Source organism: Chrysoperla carnea, chromosome 1, assembly GCF_905475395.1.
Source record: "Chrysoperla carnea chromosome 1, inChrCarn1.1, whole genome shotgun sequence".
NCBI lineage: Eukaryota > Metazoa > Arthropoda > Insecta > Neuroptera > Chrysopidae > Chrysoperla > Chrysoperla carnea.
The window spans coordinates 118,966,958-118,980,767 of NC_058337.1; the positions used below are offsets into that span (position 1 = coordinate 118,966,958).

Here is a 13,810-nt window from a genome sequence, read left to right on the forward strand (position 1 = left end):
TTAAAAATGTCAAAAAGATATAGTGTGTAAGAATAATGCTGCTTTTTCTAAAGTATCTCTAAAAAAGGAATACCTAAATGTAAATTGTGATCCAAGGGACAACACTTCACCCCATGTACACTGCATCCCAGCATCCATTAAACAAACCCATTTCAAGTCAGTTTTATAACATGAAATGTAAATTGTAAAACACACAAATTCATCACAATCATTTAAATTAATTGAAACAAATTCCTTTTATATATTATTTATTTTATTTCTTTTTAAAGTGTAGGTACTCATTTCTTTTAAGGCACAGAAACGGTAAAAGAGATAGCCATAACTTACTTCACAATCAAAATAAATTATTATTCGGGACGTTCCAATGAAATTGATAAAAGAACATATAAGCTTAACAGGTGTACTTTGAAACTATGTGGATCCTTAAAGCAGCTTCCTGTCATAGCAATTCTTAGGATTCAGTGATAAGTGATTCAGAAAACCGATAAATAAGGATATATTCTTCTACGTTGGATATATCGGGAACGATGCCTTGAACTATTACTGTAGTTTCTGTCAGCTGTGGTGTCAGTTTTTCGCTAGCTATCACTCATGTGCTTCATTCCGAGACCAGGACTCTACGTTCTTGAAACTCTAGAGCCAGGTTAATTTTGATGACAAATTTGAAAAGTATGACTCAAATTTAGTAGGATTAGATACTTGATTTATCAAAATTGGATAAAACTTGGATGTGATAGAGCAAAATTAAATTTTTTGGAATCTGATGACGTTACAAAGTTCAAAAATTCGATTTTTTTGATAACACAGCAAATTTGATACGATAATAATGGAATTTTTTTTGGGACCCACTAATTTTGGGTCATACTTTTCAGCTGTTATGCCAGTTTTTCGCTAGCTATCACTCATGTGCTTCATTCCGGGACCAAGACTCCAGATCCTTGAAACCTCTTAGAGCTAGGTTAATTTTGATGACAAATTTGAATAGTATGACTCAAATTTAGTAGGATTACATACTTGGTTTATCAAAATTGGATAAAACTTGGATGTGATAGAGCAAAATTAAATTTTTTGTATTTGGATGACTTCACAAAGTTAAAAAATTCGATTTTTTTGATACCACAGGCAAATTTCATCCGATCTTATTATAATTTTTTTTGGAACCCACTAATTTTGGGTCATACTTTTCAACTGTGATGTCAGTTTTTTGGTAGCTGTCACATATGTGTTTAATTCCTGTTCTGAATTTCGTAGAACAAGGGCAAATCAAACGGCTATAAAGTATTTGGAATGATAAAATAATAAGAAAATAGAATTTTCGATAAGCATTCTCGTGATTTATACACCTTGCTTCATTTAGATAAGAAATCAAAGCGCATGAAAAAATATACACCATTAAAAATATTCTAAATACATTTTTAATGTGATCTAATATAGATAATATTCGAATCGAATTACTAGAAAAATCATGATATACTTTTAAAGTAATACCAATGTAATATAAATTGTAAATATTAAATTAATTGATAATAGCTGTAGGTGTATAAAATGACGTGATATTATGAACAAAAACATTGAAATAAATAGATTTGACATGAAAAACGATTTTCAATCACTAACATTTGTCCTCTTTCCATATATTTATTCTTATCAGTTACGTTACATGTAATATTTCTATAGATTTAGGGTCAGGCAGCCACGAATGTACATTTTACGAAAGAATATCTTGGCTCATTAAAGTCCGCCTGAAATATAGACATTCCTAATTCATTTTTGAAGGCAAATGGGTTTTAATTATTTTCAGTTTGCTGAAGTTGTGAGGGATCATAGTTTGCAATGTCGTTGATAATGAGCAGTACATTCTTAAAGCTGTACTAACATTAGAAAAGCATGACGTGCTTCTTACAAGTCATGCTTTTATAGATGTTCTTATTGGTAAAATGATTGTAAAACTTGATGATGAGGCCAGGCGTGATTCAAGGTTATTCAATACGAACTTATATGGCAATATATAATTTTCTGGGCTGGCAATAAAAATAAGACAGAGGGAAATAAGACAGGCAGAAAATAGAAAAAAAAGGGAAGCAGTTTTATTCTTCGGAATCACTACCTTCTCTCTCTCTTCCAAAGTAGATCAGGTGGTCGCAATTAGTGTATAAAGAAAATATTAGCATTTAATTTACCGTGCATAAGTTTTGCGACTGAATTAGTTATAACTTCTGCTGGCTCGGATCCTAGCTAGCTAAGAACTAGTGGCGCCTAAGGCCGGCCCTGATTGAATCTAATTAAAGTTTTATATAAATAAAACCAAAAAAATATACATAATACTAATACTTCATAAGTCTAGGATTAGAAATTTCGAAAATCACATTGCAAATCAATTATTTTGTCCTTGAATCGTATACTTAATGCGTTAAGAATGGCACGATGGATGCTAAGAATGATTTTTTTGAGGGCCGCATTTGCCCAAAGTGTCCCTCATTTTAAAAGAAGATGCTGAATGGATTCTCCGCTTTGAGAATGGTCTGATAAAATGGTTGAAATGATTCTTCATATTTAAATATAGTCGTCAATAAGATTTTTTCTTAATTCAGCTTGTCGTCTTAATTTTCATAAATTTTTTTGGAATGAAATAGCTCTGAAAGTGGAATCCCCACTAACCAAAATATCTACCTATCAAATTTCCGACCATTCTTAAATAAATTGGTAAATTCTGAGACTGGTACTAGACCAACCACCATAAATAAATGTTCATTGTTCATTATTACAAAATAGCCAATGATTTTAATTTATTGATAAGATATCTATTTTATAGAATTTTTTTATATACCTGTGTAAACTCTGTAATAGATAAATATGATATTGTTTATTATTCATTATTTTTATTATTTTTTTATGCTTTTATAATTGTATGGGCTATTCCATACAGAATCTAATTACCAATACATCACGTAACTTTTTCAGTTATTGCCACACGTTCCAAAGTTCGTTTAGTGGCATTGTTTTGACAAGTCTACACCATACTTTATGTTGTGACGATTCTCAGAAATGCTGCGTTTTCCAGCTTGATGTCTCTAAACATCTCAATTTAAACGTGTGTTAAATTTTTTCGACCACATACTCCTTACCAATTGTAAATAAAAGATTATGTGGTCTTAATATTAAGATAATTTTTGTCCGACAAATGCATTGATCGTCGGTTGAGCTCACCGACCGTAGCACGATAATTTAACTAGTATTGATTGAGTATTGATTAGTGATGAACGTTTAATAAATAGGTATATGCATTATCGATCGTGTTGCTCGACGTTTGAAACATTTCAATCTTTTTTTTCTCTTTCTAAAGAAGTCAATATTATGACAATTATATTATTACGCAGAAGTTTTTTTGAATATTCTTTCTCTTGTTAAAATTTCCATTATAAATTATTGTACGAAAATCACACCGCTCCGTAATGATATGAACAAAGTATAAAACAGTGAATACTAAAACAAACAAAATCAATTTATAACTTTAGTTTATGTTAGCTTTTGTTGGTTGGTAAAATAAACGAAATGTTTATAGAATAGCCCATATCAAAAATTTTACCAATATTTATCATTTAGATATTAATTCATAGAATTTTATAGAAATTAATTTATAAGGGGGTGAATATTATATTAGGAATTAATTTAAAATAACTAATAATTATTGATTATATATACAGAATGATTCTATTAACCGAAATTAGCATGGGAAAAACCATTTATGAATCTCGTTTTTGAGGACCCCCGGCTAAAAAGAGGAGTGTTATAGGTTTATCGTATCTCTGTATCTATTTGTCTATCTGTGGCATCGTAGCTCCTAAACGTACGAAACAATATTGATTTTTTTGGTTTTTGTTTGAAAGGTAGTTTGATCGATATTGTTTTAGCTATTTTTCAAGTGCGAGTTTAAGGTTCCGTACTCGATTACAACTAAAAAAGAGCGTTTGATCTTCAAGTGACAGTTTTTCTCGGTACAAACACACTCGATAAAATTACTTAAAATAAAAACAAAAATAGATTCGTTTGTTAAGGAGCTACGATACCATAAACTAATCGATCAGACCTAATTTTATGTTCAGATCATTAAAATCTAATTTCTAATAAGCATTTTCGCGAAGTATAACTTATATTTACGAGACTTAAATCTTGATCCAAAAAAGCATAATTCGTCGAGCCTAATGTTTCATTCAAAAACACGCTGGCTACTATGAACAATTACTTTGGATATGCTATGGCTAAAATCTTAACAATAACCTTTTTACTTCAATATCAAAGTAAAAAATAATTTTTTGGGCATTATTTTTTGAAACATCCTGGCTTCTTATGAGCTAGAGAACATGCACCTGAAATAGTGGATTTCGAAAGACCCTATACAATTTGTTTCTTAAATCATCAATTAGTGTGAGAGAGTACATTACATTAAACAATGTGTATAAGAAAGATACTATTACATGTCTGCTTGCATGCTTGTGAACAGTAGCAGTAATAATAATAATAATGAATAATAATGGGGTTTAACCTCCGTTTCTCTGACATATACGCCTATAACAGAGGCCACCCACATCATTATTTGTGAATCTTTATTTATTTAATTACAAATTATATTTACAATTACATTTTTGATGTGGGTGGAACCGGTTACTACGTTCTTATCCAAGCGACGACAATGTGATCAATTCTGCACTCCCATTAATTATAATTGTTCACACTGCCGCTGCCTGGATTCGAACCCGCAACCTAAGTCTAAGTAAACTAACGGTCTATAACTAATGCCTTAGACCGCTCGGCCACTTAGGTAGTAACAGTAGCAGTACAATTTTATCAATACAAACATGCAGGCAGACACATTTTAGTATCTTTCTTATACACATTGCCTACTGAACATGTACTCTTACACTCATTTGCTAGTGGGAAATTTTTTAGGAAGCATCCTATATAAAATATGATAAGGTATTTGATATATATAAGCAAACAATATAATATTTATTACACTATTACTACAATGTATTATAATAATCAAATAATAATGGATGACTATTTGATGATATTTTGTCCTAATTACCCTCTATTGTTGTAGCCATGACAATATACATGTATACGTATATACGTATTACAACAATTATAATATACATTACACTTACTATATACTAATATTTATTGGAATAAAAGGCTATAGCTAGACGAGATAGATAGGGTGAGTTAATGTTTATGGATTGTGAACGGAGGGGATGAAGTGGGGTTGATAGGTTATTTGTATAACACATGTATTATTTAAAAGTCGACTACTGTATTGTATCCGTATCGTGTATAAATAAATCAGTTTAGTCGTTTATATAACGACAAAAAAATAGGAGAATAAGGCTAACATAGTTCTTGTTTATATAAAATCATTATACTTTGTAAACTAGATTAATGATGAATATTGTGAAATATATATTGGAGAACTTTCAAAATTAAAAAATGACTATGTGAAAATTAATTAAGTCGATAAGTAAAAGATACAATCAAATTTAAAACACAGTAAGAATTACATTTATCCTATGGATCGGAAGAAATTCTGCACTGGTAGTAGTAAAACTAGCACTATAAATAATACTCGCATGATACCCGCTCGCTTCGTTTGACAATTTCTAATTTTAATTTAAAGGCCACCACGCTGTAGCCTTAAACTCCCCTTCTCTCACTTATCCGCCTTTCATAACACTCTAAATTTTATTATGAATCCAAACTATTTAGTCTTGGCCTAAGTTGGAAGAAACTGCCAATAACTTTATAATATATAGCCTATATCTTTATATATTATGTTTTATTCTGATTTTATTCTGATATATTATTGTAAAGTTGCATTAAAATCCATTAAGTAGTTTACGAAATCGTCCAAGGAACTGGACGGATAACTGCTATCTTTCTATATTTTAGCCTATGTGTCATTATGATATATAAGCTATATTACTGTAAAGTTTCATTCAAATTGATCCAGTAGTTTTTGCGTTGAAAGCGAAACAAACAAATAGACAAACAAACAAATTCACTTTCGCATATATAATATATAGGATTTATTTGAATGTTCACCAAAATTTTGATAAGAGCATAAGAATTATCTGTATCTGTTTTGCTCCTAATAAAACCATTCCCTTAATAAGGAACCGTCTTATAAGAGGTAAGGAATCGGCTTATAATTTCAAGATAGACAATTTTCAATTTATTGGGTTTTTAAGTGGTGCTCCGGTCGGTTAGTGAAACTGTTATCTAAAAAACTGTAATTCAAAGTGGATTTTAAGCCTGTGGAAACGTTTTTAAAGAATCACATTTAAGTATGGCTAATTTTAATCCTGGCGACAAGGTTCAAAAATGCTTGAAGAAGAAAAGTATTCATAAATACATATTAAAAGAAATCATTATTGAATCGGAAACTTTGTTGATGTTTAAAATTATGAAAAATTGCACCTTTGAAACAAATTATAGTCAACAATTCGAAGTTTTTTAATCAAAAATAAGTAATTAAAAATATCAAAATCTTACGTTACCGTCCAAAAATAAATAAACGTATTCAATCGACAAAGTTCACATACAGTTAAAATCGGATACAACGACATTGAAGAGGCCAACAATTATGGTCGTTATAAGCGGTAAAATAAAAATAATACGGTTCATAATAGTATATTATCATGTTGTTTTGTTTAACTGGTAAAGTATGTATACAAACATAAATAAAAGCATACATATGCTTGCGTTGGTTGTTATAACCAATGTCATTATAGCTTACTTTAACTGTTATTCCATTTTTTCAGTTCACAAAGTATACTATGCAGAAGTTAATAATATAAGATATTTGACAATAAGGGTATTAAATCCATACCTATATTAAATATGTATAAAGTTTACTATTGTATATATACTAAATGTTGTATTAAAACCCACAGAATAGTGTACTGTACAGTAAATAGTAGGTAATTATTATAAATCTATCGTAATAATAATATGTCAATTGCCCGTTACATTACAATCCATACAAATCACATAAATCAGAATTTGAAATCTTAATAAATCTAATAGACCTCAATCTGCATTCGACATGTATACGAGTGAGTTGTATTTAAATAACGGAATATTTTCAATATTATATTGAAATTTGAAGCTCTAACATTGTGATTTTTCATTTAATACTCGTCTTGCACATAGACAAGCCCGGTAGCTAGTCACGAATTTTGATATTACAGGAATTTCTAATTGAGCGATAAATTCTTATATGATGTAAAACTTGCAACTCAAATAACATAATAATAATAATAATAATAATAATAATAATGGAGTTTAACCTCCGTTTCTCTGACATATACGCCTATAACAGAGGCCACCCACATCATTATTTGTGAATCTTTATTTATTTAATTACAAATTATATTTACAATTACATTTTTGATGTGGGTGGAGTCGGTTACTACGTTCTTATCCAAGCGACGACAATGTGATCAATTCTGCACTCCCATTAATTATAATTGTTCACACTGCCGCAGCCTGGATTCGAACCCGTATAATATAACTCAAATAACATTGAGCGATAAATTCTTATATGATGTAAAACTTGCAACTCAAATAACAAAACACCTCAAAAACCTTAAGATAGATTTGAGTGTCAAATTTACTCAACCTTTATCATACTTGACCAGTGCCGCATTTACCATTTATACAGCCTAGGGTTTTCCGCCAAAAAATCAAACAAGAATTTAAAAGATACTTTTCATAACGTTGAAATCTCTAAATATATCTATAAATCACGGGTTTTTATTGCACAAATCGTTCAATAGATTATATAAGAAGTAAAAGTCGCCGAGTGCTATTAAATTAGAGGATGGTAATTGTAGATAGGAGTGAAAAAGCACCCCTTTTGGTTTTTTTCAAATATTTCGTAAAAGAAGAAAAATTTTGATAAATTTTATATAAAACTTTTTGTAGATAATCAAATTTGCATGCGATTAGTGTTTTTAAATATTGAAAAAAATAGTTTCGTGCCTAAACGAATGGCATAACCCATATATATAGCCTAATGATATGATGATGTTCCTTAGATTGATCTGAAATAACACGTTGAACGTAGCACTTCCAAGTAAAGTTTGGTGGTGCTGCTTCTAGATACATTAAGGTGCAGCCCATGGTACATTATGATGCTGTACCAAGGAAAACAAACAAATTTAGTACTGAGGAATTACTATACTTATAAACAGCATTTCTATTTTAATATTTTCAAAAATTGGTACCCCTATCTGTCAAATTGTTTCTTGATATTAATCTAAATTAATTATTTTAATTAATATTACTATATAGGATAAACATTAAAAATAATTCAATGTAATCAACCCAAGAAACAATTATAATAACATTAATTAAAATAAAATCAATTTTTAAACCTTAATCTAGAATCTCCAAAACATTTTTCTACCAATTTCGTGACAATTTTTAATTCTGGTTAGTAATTAAAAGTCTGTTTGTGGATGAAAGTTTGATAAAATGATACAATTCTTAGTAATGTAACATTTCTAATTGTGAAGAAATCTAATGAAAACACTAAGATGACTAGACTTGCATACTGTTTGGAAAACGCTGGTCTAAAACATTTAAATATTTAAAAAAGCATATGTCTCCTAAATTATCTATGTTCGGTAATTAAAATAAAAGCACTCTGATTTTTAATTGAACGCACATTAAAACTAAAATCCATATTTAATTATATTTAATTTTTCCGATGTTATCACTTTCTATGTATTTTATCAAAGCCGTAATCGTAAAATCATATTCATTTGTTTTTTTATTAATGATAATTCGTTTTCTGTATATGTTTAATTATTCCATAACAAAACGTTTTACTTATAATTATTTTACGTCAATAACGTTGCGTCAAAAACCCATTTTTCAGGCTAAAAACCCGTCTATAAATATTTTTGAGCTTTACCCAAAAATCATGCATCAAGATAAAAGTACCTTTTGTATGATTTTTATAGAGCCAAATTGAATATTTTTCACTTTTTAATCGAATTCAAAAAAAGGAGAAGGTTCTCCAAATAATTGTATAGATTGTACGTACTTTTTAAGTATGATAACCGATTTTTCTCCCAATTGAAGACCGATTTTGAAGTTTAAATGGTTACAGTGGAGGTGGTTCTACTATAGGAGTACTGGAATGTGCTCTATCCACGAAAGGCACATGGCATTTATCCTGAAATTGTTAAAAAAGGAAAACTTCGGATAAATATAAATAGATATGACGGTAACATTATTTGTAAACGCAGCACTTTTGAAAAAAGTCGTAGGGAGAAAATTTGCTTTTGACAAGCAATTTCTGAAAAATATTTTTATTCACACAACAATTATTAAATAAACAATATTTTTGGTAAGAGCCTACAAAAAGCCTTCTTCCTTAAATTTACAAAAATATATCGAAAATCTATTCAATTAACAAATATACTTAAAATGGTAAGTGTTAGATGTCATACACTATTTTGGCACGCTTCTCCAAAATAAATTTATAGACAGCACAAATTTCAGATTGATCATTATTATTATTATGTTATCTATTGTTAGGTTCATAAAATTTGTACCACCAAAAACTACATGACATTAATAATAGATTTGTCATCTGTATACCCAGCGAGTGAGCTGCACCACTATAGAGAATGACAGTGCAGCATTTAGAAACATATTTTAAACAGAATCGAATTGGATCCGGATTGTATTCAAAAAAAAGAGGGATGTGTAGAAAAAATAAAAAGAGGCCTTATTCTATTCAATATAAATATTAAATAGATTTTAATAGAGTTCTCATAATATAAAATTAGTTATTGTGAAGAAATTTGTTACAAGACCTTTTATTTTTTTGTGTATGAACAAAAATTTTATGATTTACTGTTTTTTTGTCAACGCTTTTGTTCGAGTTACCTACTTGAAGTGAACTGTTTTGAAATGAATTTTTGCCTGTTAGTTGGAGTGGTTTTAATGAGTCTTAACTTATATTGAAAACAGATTAAATTGCCATGAAGAGGTACCCAATTCCCCAGTTGTTACATTCGATTATGACATAATCTCAGTGTGTCCTTTACCCACAACCAATGTGGGCAAATAAAACGGTAAACATATAGGACATCTTCGCTAAATTTTTTGATCTCCAGAGAACGAGATGATCTTTCTGGTGAATTAGAAGCCTATTAGTACAGTAATAACCCAGGATGCATTGGAAAAAAAGTACCTAAAGATATGTCCATATAAAAGATTAGATATGTCTATAAAAAAGATTAAATAGCCTATTTTTTAAACCTTAGACAAATGAGGATTGGACATCTTTCGAAAGTTAGAACATGACATGTGTGATAAACAGATTTTCCCTGAATTACTAGGGTCTAAATTCATAAAAAAGGTTTGTTTAAAAATTTCAAAATGATATAAAAAATCAAAAGAAGAGTAAACGATTAAAAAAAAAATAATTGCGATGGCCGGGAATCGAACCCGGATCAACTGCATGGAAGACAACTATGCTGAGCATTACACCACCATCATTTTCATATAAAATTAAATATATTCCGCGAAGATTTTGACTTATGCATTTTATTTATGAGTTGTAGGAGAAACAAATTATCTTGAATACTGACAAAAATATTGAAAATGTTTTTTGAGAAATGGTAAGTCGTGTATTTGAGTTCTTGTTACAAAATATATACGTATTTTAAATTAAGCAATTATTTAACAAAAATGTTTTGAAATTGTTTTCACTAAAAATGAAAAAGATTTGAAATTATTTTAAAATGATGACTTCATATTTCATTAGATAGGTAATAAAATAGATTGTGTCTTAAATAATTGTGAAGATATCATTGTTATTAGAGTTTGTGTTAAAAATATAAACCTATTTGACTATATAAATCAATTTTCGAGAAAGTCAATTTTATACGCTAAAGAAATTTCAGCTTGATATCTTTTTTTCGCATTTGAGTAATCTTATTGACGTGAAATGACGTATACTTAAATGATTTTACGCACACCTATACTAATAAATATTTATTTGTAGCATCAATATTTTTAAGCATCCCAAACTTGGGACTAAACTTATACCTTTTATAGTATATACCTTGATATTTATTGAAGTATACCTTGATATATATTTCATAAAAACGATCATTAATTAAGTTTAAGATTGTGACGCAATTAGCTATTTTCGATATGTCGCTAATAAAAGTTCAATTTTCTAGTATTTAAATAAAATATAAAAAATTTTTTGTGCTTGCCATAACGAATAATTTATTTACAATAAATTATAATTAAAGAATTGTTATTTAGTAATAAAAAAATTTAAACGAATTTAGATGAAGGCCCTCACAAAGTGAAATAAAAATAAAGTATCAATTAATTTGTAAAAGAAATTAAAAGTGTAATATATTAACAGGCATTACTAATAACATGTCCTATTTATTAATAGAAAAAATATATAAAAACACCTCAGGTGTTTTTATATCACAAAATTAAAAAAAAAAGGTGCATCACATACATCATTCTTTAAATTTTAACTATTCTTTCAAGTTAGAGAATCAACAACCATGGAGGTCTTCTTTACATTTCATTTTATTTAATTTCTTTATCAAAAAATGAAATATTATTCAAGGAATGAAACAGAAGTTATATTTATAGGAATTGTAATAAAAAAATCAATCATAATTTTTAATCAAATTGTTAAGTTAGTTAAACTTTTTTAGCCCCCGACAAAAAAGAAAGGTGCTATAAGTTTAAAGTGTCTGTCCATCTGTATATCTGTGTGTCTGTATGTAGCATAGAAGCTGGTAAACGGATAAACAAATTTTTGAAGGAGGTAATTTTATCAACAGTACCTATTCTTAGCTATATTGTCACAAACGGCTGCGATGCCACAAACAATTCGAGACCTGTTTTATGTTGGCGGTTTCTTAGCTGTATGGATGCGGAAAACATTTTGTCTAGACGGTGATAAATTCAAACTATTGAAAGTACCTATGATCGCAAATCCTTCGGCTTAGATATATGGGACATATCTAAGCCAAAAAGATTATTTTTTTTAATTTGTATGCCTTTTTATATGCATATTTGCGTTGTTTTCAATTTGTCAAAGAAGAAAAACCGTATAGAAAAGAAACTCAAGGCGATCTTGTGACCGTTCACACTTTGTAAATTCAAGTTTTGTTGTTGATTCCTACAATTTAGAACATTTATGGCTAAAATTAGTCATGGATATAGATGGATTATGTAAGATACGCTCCTGAATTTCAAATTTCACACAAATCTATAAATAAAATAATAAATTATCAATAATACGTACATTTAGATATACTACAATCATAATTTATAAAGGTATATATTTTTTAAAAATAATAAAAAAAATTAATTTTAATCTGACATTTTTCTTCGCCATCTAGAGCATCATTTTGAGCCATAAATTAAGGATTTTTGCAAAAATAGTAAACGAAATACAATTCTTGTACATCTTTTCTGATATACTCAATGAATGTTGACTATTTTACGTTTAAAAAAATTGAAAACTGTACATATATTTTACTTTAGAAGTGAAGGCTATAATGCGGTGGTCTATACCAGTCCTTACCTTGAAACCCAGCGAAACGAATGGGTACCAAGCTAATTTTAAATAGTTTCGTAATCAATGTTTTTGTGGATAAAGAAGGTATACAATTTTTATGTTGAGCTCAAGTTGGAGATATAAGTTGGATTCTACTCATCAAACCGTTTATGTTACCGGAAGTTTACCTTGTTTGCAAAAAAATAAGAGATGAAAATCTTAAACGATTGTACTAGTAAATATATTTACTAATAAATTGACTATAATCATATTACAAAGTTACAATATCATTTAGAGATAATTCAAAAAAATTATAAAAAAATAAATAAAATAATACAAAATCCAACAACACATTCACATCATATATCGAGTTCTTCATAGAAAATAATTTGTTATTGTTAATGTTATTATTATTATTATTATTGTTAAAACTGATTATGTTGTTAATATCATCATTATAATGTGTTATTTTTACTTTACAATAAATAATATTATGTTATATTATTAATGTTTTTAAAAAGTTAACTTGTAATATTAAGTTTTTATTTTTTTATTTTTGAAGAATATAAATATTGTAATATTAAAATTATTATATTATATACACATATATATATAATGTGTAAATGACTGATTTTATTTAACTATACAGAATGGCCTGAAACTTTAATATAAACTTGGAAAAATATACTTTTATCCATGATATTAAATAATTGTGATGGGGATTTATCAGGAACTTGGACAGTGAATAAAAACCAATGTGAAAATTGTCAAATGTTGCAACGTTTCGTTGTTATTTACAACTTCATCAGTCAATTTGTGTACAAAAAACAGTAGTATTCTTCGTATTTCGTAACCCAATTTAAATTGTTCGTTTTCTGATATATTAATAATATAATAATAAGAATTTGAAGAAAAAAAATATTACTGCGATGGCCGGGAATCGAACCCGGATCAACTGCTTGGAAGGCAACTATACTGACCATTACACCACCATCGCAGGTTGATGTTAAGTCTAAAATTTTCGAATTTGTTCACATGTGATTAAATATATTCAGAAGTCAAGGTTTGATTAACAATTTTGAAAAATAGTGAAGGTTTTTTTTTTCAAGGTAATAGTGATTAAAAATTTATTCTTGCTTGAGATTTATTTTCTCGGTTAGTACTGATAAAAAAATAATTCTGGCGAAATGTTGAGAA

The 13,810-nt window shown here is 28.5% G+C and overlaps 1 non-coding gene across 1 annotated transcript; it reads right to left on the minus strand.

Annotated features, from left to right (window-relative positions):
* Positions 1 to 13,538: 13,538 nt before the first annotated feature.
* Trnag-ucc lies at positions 13,539 to 13,610 on the minus strand. The gene has a single exon. It is a non-coding gene; the product is annotated as a tRNA-Gly (tRNA).
* Positions 13,611 to 13,810: the final 200 nt, after the last annotated feature.